Source organism: Simochromis diagramma, unplaced genomic scaffold (assembly GCF_900408965.1).
Source record: "Simochromis diagramma unplaced genomic scaffold, fSimDia1.1 OVJJ01000421.1, whole genome shotgun sequence".
NCBI classification, from domain to species: Eukaryota; Metazoa; Chordata; class Actinopteri; order Cichliformes; family Cichlidae; genus Simochromis; species Simochromis diagramma.
In genome coordinates, this window is record NW_024387250.1 from 145,222 (window position 1) to 151,928 (window position 6,707).

General features: G+C 40.8%; 1 protein-coding gene across 5 annotated transcripts in view; it reads right to left on the bottom strand.

Moving 5' to 3' along the window:
* LOC120714699 (interferon-induced very large GTPase 1-like) overlaps positions 1–6,707 on the bottom strand; it is a 37,380-nt gene that overhangs the window by 26,976 nt on the left and 3,697 nt on the right. The gene's annotated exons all lie outside the window — the stretch shown is intronic.

The window sequence follows — 6,707 nt, forward strand, 5'->3', positions numbered from 1 at the left end:
AGTAGTGGGCCCAGTGGAGGTTTGCCTGGTGCCACAGCGGTCAGTGGAGGGATCCGTGGGTTTTCTCTGTGAATTTCACATTCCCATGGCAGTGTGCTAGCTGCTTGCTCAGATTTGAAGTTAAATTTTTGTAGAACAGTTTTCTTCCCACGCAGAGTGTACAGTGGACACTAATGTCAGCTGCACACACTAAGCATGTAAATATAATAACCACTGCAGCCAAAAAGAGTGCCTGACGAACCCAGTTGTAAGTAAGTTATTAAGACTCGACTGTACACTGTGTTCGTGTTTTCCTCCGAAAACAATAAGTTCCTGTTGGAGCAGCCTTTCAACGCCTCTCTCTGTCTCTCGCAAGCAAAGTTGACCCAGACAACAAAGTAAAGCTAGTTTTCGGCTACAAGCCCGACACACAACCCGACGTATTAGCCAGAGGTCCCTTTACTACAGTTCGGAGCCACGCTGAACAGCTTGCTGGAGAATTTTAATTTAACACTGTAGATAACATGTAACATGGAACTAATATGCCTGTGTTAATTCAGCTCCCTATTATGTGTGAGGTTGCACTGGGTTGGGAGTGGTTTTGTGTGTGTGTGTCACATTTTGTGAGCCAAGGCTGGAATGGGGTTGGACTAATTAGAGGCAGGTGTACTTAGTGCACTGATACACTGGTCTACTTATAGCCCACACTACAAACACTGCTGTGTCATTTTGTCTCTCTGTGCAGGCCAGGGCCTATTATATGCCACAGCCTAAAGGCAGCAGAGTTGCAGAGGCTGGAGTGACCACTGGCTATATGCTTGCAGGGTGGTGGGTCCCAAGACAACTTCTAACCGCTGTAAAGGCAACACGTGGAGGGCAACTGGCTGTGTGGCATAGCTGGCTCTGGCCTTGGGACTGTGTGTTTTTATAAGATTCATAAATGGGACACTGGACTGTTTTATCTTTTATCTCTTGATATTTTTTTTTTGTCAATAAATTATCTTTTGGAATTTTATTGACTGTCATCTTTTTGCAAACAACTGAGACGGTTGGTCAGACCTAGAATCTTCTTTGGGTGTGTCAAACACATTAGTTTGTCTAATGAAAAAAGACCAGGGTAAGGTAAGCTGCCATCAAAAACCTCACAGTAAGGTTATAGGATTTATTATATATATATTTAAGTACTGAACAACCAATGGGAAAGCACGACCTCCCCTTCAGCCTCTTGTGTAATGTAATAAATGCTGGGCAAGATTCCAGTAAAAAAACAATGTTAAAAACAAATGTCAAGTAGTGTTGAGCAATAGTTTTTGTGTCCCCTCCTTTTTACTCTTTGTGTTCTGTCCTTGTACTGACCAAAGGAATGGTTTTCTTTTCACTCATGGTTCATAAAAGGAAAATATTAAATAAACACTACTTGTTTTCAATATATTGTGTTGATTTGAAATTTACCGTGACCTTCTGCTTAGTGAGTGGCAAAAATTCCTGGTCTAGCCAAACTCCTTCTTTTGAAGATCAAAACAAGTGTAAAAAAAAAAAAAAAAAAAAAAAAAAAAAAAATTAAGAAAAGTAAAAGTAGTGGAGTGGGGGAGGTGTTCGGAGCTTTACAATTCAGATGCAAAGCTGTTGATTTACTCCACTTCAAGGAGCAGGGATGGGAATTGACAAGAATTTAGACATTTTGATTCCCTTCCAGATCGCTTATCTATTTGATCCTTATCAATTCTCAATTGGTTCTCATTGGCTCTGTATTGAAAGTGACCACCATCACTTTGCAGTAGGGCAGGGCAATGTGGCCAAAAAACTTAGAGGTGCTTTGCAACATTAAACTGCAGTGTGCCAAAAAATAAAGTCAAATACGTATTTTTGGACCATAAGGCACATTAAGCTAAGCAAAACAAACAGCCAGATAAGTCTACTACTCAACTCATTCTCTTGCTTCCTCCACTTCTGTAACATTGATTCATAATGCTGAATTCTTTTGTAGCTGCTCTGTTCCCATGTTCCACTGCATGACACCTTGAGTTTAAAATCCGCTTTGTATGCATGTCTTAACAGGGTCCATTTTGAGGTCCTTATACACACACACAGTATGATAATATTTTTTGAAGCACAGTACGTATTACGACGCAAGGCTCCTGACTACGGTAGCGGTAATGCTCCAACAATCCGTCAAGCGGTGCGGTTTCATAGCTTACCAAAGTCATGCTAAAACATTTTTTGACAGATTTTTAAGTGCCGTGTATCATACAAAATCGCTTCGGGGTCAGTAAGCACAACCAGAATTCAACATAAGGAACACTGTCAATTTTGAGAAAAATAAAGGATTTTAAGGTGCCTTATAGTGGGGAAAAATACAGTAAAACGACAGGTCGTTTGCATGTTCTGTAAAAAATTGTGCTTTGGTGTGTATCTGACGGACAAAAGCCAAACAGTTCCACACCACTGAAGTTGCACCATTTTACAAACCAATTCTGGTTCATCTATTTCATTCCACAATCCGCTTTTGCCCTTCTCATTCCCGTCGCCGCGTGCTTTTTCCGCCACGTGCGCAGAAAACAAAGGCACTGCGCAGCGCGTTTTACCCCATATTCTATCGTGATATTTCATTTTCTCCTTTGCTAACGGTTAATCTAGCAAGCGAATTAACAAGTTATTTTAGATGTTGCAGAACTGTAAGATGTTAAGCTGTGTACTTTTTCATAATAGCGATGTGGCGTATTTTACTTAATTTAAGGTAAACTGAGTCATCAATTGCAGTAAACCAATCAGCAGATAAACTTCATCATGTGCGAGTCATTTGCAGTTTGTACGCGTAGGGGTGAATATCACCTGCTCTGACATCAGCGCGGGGCGACTGCTGCATGAGGACTACTGCCGCCTGTGCGCATTTCGCACGGGCGAGGTGCCCACGGCAGCTCCCGCTGCTTGTGAGAGTAAGAGCAATACGTGCTGTCACGTGAAAGAGTTGTCATAAGTCTCCATAACACCAGAAAAAGTCGCCAACTTGTCGCTAGTCGCTTTTTGGAAAAAAGTCGCAAGGGGGTCTGAAAACTTGCTAAACATAGCGACCATGTTGCTAAGTTGGCAACACGTGCAGCCAGGGTAAGTACAAAGTGTAGGAGGGGCATGTTCACAGTCACTCCAGTGGGTTTATGGGCAGGAGCGTGACATAAACACCCACCCAAGTCACTATGCGCAGACTCAGGCGCAAAGAGCAACATTGCAGCTTCCACAAGTGGGAAAATTTGGCTAATTTTGTACAGTGGGAGGAAGTGCAGTCAGATCGTCCATCTTTTCTACAGTCATTGGGTCTTGACAGGTCCCCATTGCAGCCAGCCCCATTCAGTCTTCAAGCAATGGTCAGCCTACATCTGGAACTTAAAGGCAAACAGGGTGATAATAGGGCTGGATATTGTCACTGATTTCTATAAATGAGTGATTCCTGATTCGATCAATTTTGACTCAGAAATATAATTCTTATCATTTATCAGTAGATATCCATATTTTATATCTATATATAAAAACAAAGCTGACACTTCATCAGAGGTGTAAGCATCACAGCAGATGCCTATGTGTCAAAGTAACTGAGGATAAAACACAGAAAAATATGAGGGAGATTTTCCTGGCCCTTGCTTTTATAGCATATAACCGCCTTACAAAATATCCTGCAGTAGCTAACAAACTGAAGAAAACCATGAACAATATATGAACAATATATAAACAATACGTAGGACTGCTTTCTTCCATTTGCGCACATCTCTAAAATTAGAAATATCCTGTCTCAGATGATGCTGAAAAACGAATTAAGGCATTTATTACTTCTAGGCTGGACTACTGTAATCATTATTATCAGGATGTCCAAAAACTCCCCGAAAAGCCTTCACTAATCCAAAACACTGCAGCAAGAGTAATGACAGGGACTGCAAAAGAGAGCAATTTCTTCTTTATATTGGCTTCCCTTCATTAGCTGTTAATTCCCTGTCAAATCCAGAATTCAAAATCCTGCTCCTCACACAAGATCTTAAACAATCAGGTCCCACTTTTTCTTAAAGACCTTGTAGTACCATATCAGCCCATTAGAGCACTTCACTCTCGCATTGCAGGCTTACTTGTTGTCCAGAGTTATCAAAAGTAGAAATTGTGGCAGAGCCTTCAGTTTTCAGGCCCCTCTTCATTAAACCAGCTTCCAGTTTGGATTCAGGGATAGACACTATCTCTACTTTTAAGATTAGGCCTAAAACTTCCTTTTTGTTAAAGCATATAGTTAGGGCGGATCAGGTGACCGAATCCCCCTTAGTTATGCTGCAATAGGTGTAGGCTGCTGTGCCAGAAATTTTGGATGTCACTGCCCCTTGGCTGCTCTGAATTATGAGAAGTTCTTTGTCCCCTGGCTGTATCCCTCTTTTTATTAATTTTGCTTGTGACTTGTTTTTCTTCTTTTTTTCTCATTCTTTTGAAATTGTTTTTATTCCATTGTATAACTTTTAATATTTATTCTTATATTGTTTGATACTAAGTCTAAAAATGCTATATGGCCTGGACCCAGAATACACACTCAAACTGCTGTTTCTGTCCCAACCAGTGCACAGCCAAAGATCATCAAACAGAAACCATTAATCGTTCCCACTTCCTTCTTAAACACAAAAGGCAATTAGAGTGAATGCACTGCCTAAAAGAAATCTGGCTTGCATTATCAGTGATTCTTTTAAAACCCTTTACAGTAGTTTGACCATTCAGACATTAATAATCCAGCCGGGCCCCATGGCGAAGACCCATTAATCAGGCACTCTCCGTTGAGCTCCTTCCCAGTCCTGGTTCCAAGTTGAGGCCCCAGTAACCCGCACCAGTCAGGGTACACACCCTCCCGCTCTTTTGATAGTCACAGGGGTTGAGTGTGAATTGAATCGCTCTTTGTCTGGCTCCTCACCCAGAACCAATTTCCCTTGGCAGACCTACCAAGGGTTAAAGCAAAACCCACCAACCCCTCCACCACAGTAAGGTGGGGACTCAAGGAGGAGACGGCTGTAATATTACAACCCAAATTTCAGAAAATTTGGGACGTTCTTTAAATTTGAACAAAATGAAAACTAAAAGACTTTCAAATAACATGAGCCAATCATTTATTTACACCAGAACATAAGTAACAAACAGGGTTTAAACTGAGAAATGTTTACAATTTAGCACAAATGGGCTCATTTCAATTTCATTTTGCTGTTGTTTTATACAACATTTCTCTTCTGGCTGGTTCTTTTTTTGCAAGGTGTCAGAAGAATGTGAGAATCTCCAGCAGTTTGTCACAAATGGAAATAAGGGAAGTCGTTGTGTCTGTTAAAGCGTAGAATCAAATAAAAGCAAGAAAATCCCCAGCCATCCCGCCCAATGTTCCCTCTAAGCTCCGTGCGTGCGCAATTGCACACTGCTGGCACGGTCCTGCGGCACAGAAAATCTACGTTGCTAAAATCTAACCTGAATTGAAATTAAAATTAAAACTTTAACAATTCTTTTTTCAGTGTTAGTTAGTAAGTGATGGCTGCTCCTGTATGGGATTAGAAGATGCCACCTTATCCCATAGTCCAGCCATTATGCGATTCACATTCGTATACACGCAGCTATCAACGTGGTTGACAGGCTATGACAGCGTCCTTATGTGCAGAACCAGTGTTTTAGCGAGCAAAGCCGCGTGGCTGATGTGGAGTGAAGCCACGTAATGAGACGTGTACAACCATTGGAGATGTGAGCAGGACAGACGGAACAATTGACGGGAAAAGTGTGGACTTTATACCAGTTTTAAGTTGTGTTGATAGGCCACGAAAACCAGAGTTATGATAAAAACATCTGCAATGTTTGGTTTCTTTTCTGAATACGGTCGTTGTTTATATTTACTGCAGGATAAACGGTAAAAACGGCGTTTTATAAGGAAAACACCGAAAGCGCTCCCGCCGTGGAGCAAAACCAAAACCAAAAAACCCACCCTTCCTATTGGTCGAAAAATGTACCATGTTGACCAATCAAAAAATGATATAGCAACATGGCCATGACCAGTTGTTTAGGAAGGGGGAAGTTTTAGGAGTGACGGCGGTGCTTTGAGATGTGAGAGATTTGCGACGTTTAGCGCAAAATCTTGTGTAGTTAGTGTGTAGTGTAGTCAATAGTTTTGTTGTGTGTGTCAGAACAATGAGGCGACTGCTGAATGTTACAGGTGTTACAGGAGTGATACATCTGCTGCTGTCAGGCCTGCAGATATCAGGCTGTTGTTCTCCTTTATCAAGTGGACAGAAATTATTTTTTGGAGTGGAACAAATAAACCTGATTGTTGTAAATAGTTGAAATATTAAAAAAAACCCCACCTTGGCTGCATCTTTAGGCAAACAGCTGCAAAAAAGTTGTTTATTGTTGCAAAACTCAGTACTTTTTTGAAGAAGTAACTATATAATTAATGCCCAACATTGGTCATTAATCCTGTATTTGCAGACAGAGAGTTACAGACTCTCTCCCAGACCACAGACTCAATACAAGTCAGAGCTTTATTACAAAAAAAACGAAAGTTGTGTTTCAAAATAAGAGTTCAAGTTATTTTTACTTCCAATAGTGTTAACATACTACACAGGTCTTGAACAAATTTTTTTGAAATTTTCATTGTAAGTGGGCTAAAGCAGTTAATTAAAAGTAGTCTAACATAAATTAAATGCTGTAATTGATTATTTAATAAACCATTAAACTGGGGG